Source organism: Octopus bimaculoides, chromosome 21 (assembly GCF_001194135.2).
Source record: "Octopus bimaculoides isolate UCB-OBI-ISO-001 chromosome 21, ASM119413v2, whole genome shotgun sequence".
NCBI lineage: Eukaryota > Metazoa > Mollusca > Cephalopoda > Octopoda > Octopodidae > Octopus > Octopus bimaculoides.
Window position 1 is genome coordinate 4,248,933 of NC_069001.1, and position 938 is coordinate 4,249,870.

Sequence of the window (938 nt, forward strand, 5' to 3'; positions counted from 1 at the left end):
TAAAAACTAGTAGCATATAAACGTATATTACTCTATGTACCAAGATAACGGGTGTAGAAGTTGTATATATATATATATAGATGGAATATGGATACTCTTTTACTCTTTTCCGTCGTTTGACTGCGGCCATGCTGGAGCACCGCCTTTAGTCGAGCAAATCGACCCCCGGACTTATTCTTTGTAAGCCTAGTACTTATTCTATCGGTCTCTTTTTGCCGAATCATTAATGTTAGGGGACGTAAACACACCAGCATCGGTTGTCAAGCGATGTTGGTGGGGACAAACACAGACACACACACATACACACACACACGACGGGCTTCTTTTAGTTTCCGTCTAACAAATCCACTCACAAGGCTTTGGTCGGCCCGAGGCTATGGTAGATGGTAGAAGACACTTGCCCAGGGTGCCACGCAGTGGGACTGAACCCAGAACCATGTGGTTGGTAAGCAAGCTTCTTACCACACAGCCACTCCTGCGCCCACGTGTATATAATTATTCCAGCTGTGAACAAGTGGCATACATAATTACCAAAATGTAGTGAGTACGCGCACACACACACACATATATATATATATGAATGTGTATATGTGTGCATATATACATGCATATATACGTAGAAGTGTGTGTATAGCCAAGGTATCGTAAAGTACACACACTAGTCTGTACCTAAACCGTACCCTTAAACAAACACCACCACCACCACCACCACCACCACCATCACCACCTTCACTACAACCACCACCGTAACCACTTCCACCACCGTCACCACCCGCCGATCGTTCTAAGGTTCCAGTCTGCGGTAAACTAACCCCAAACACGTGACTTTACCATTCTGCTTGCTGCCATGACTACTGTAACAGTTTCCACTGCAAAGCCTCTCGTTTCTCTCTTGTGTTCTTCATATTCGGCTTTGAACTGACGCTTAGGAATACAAG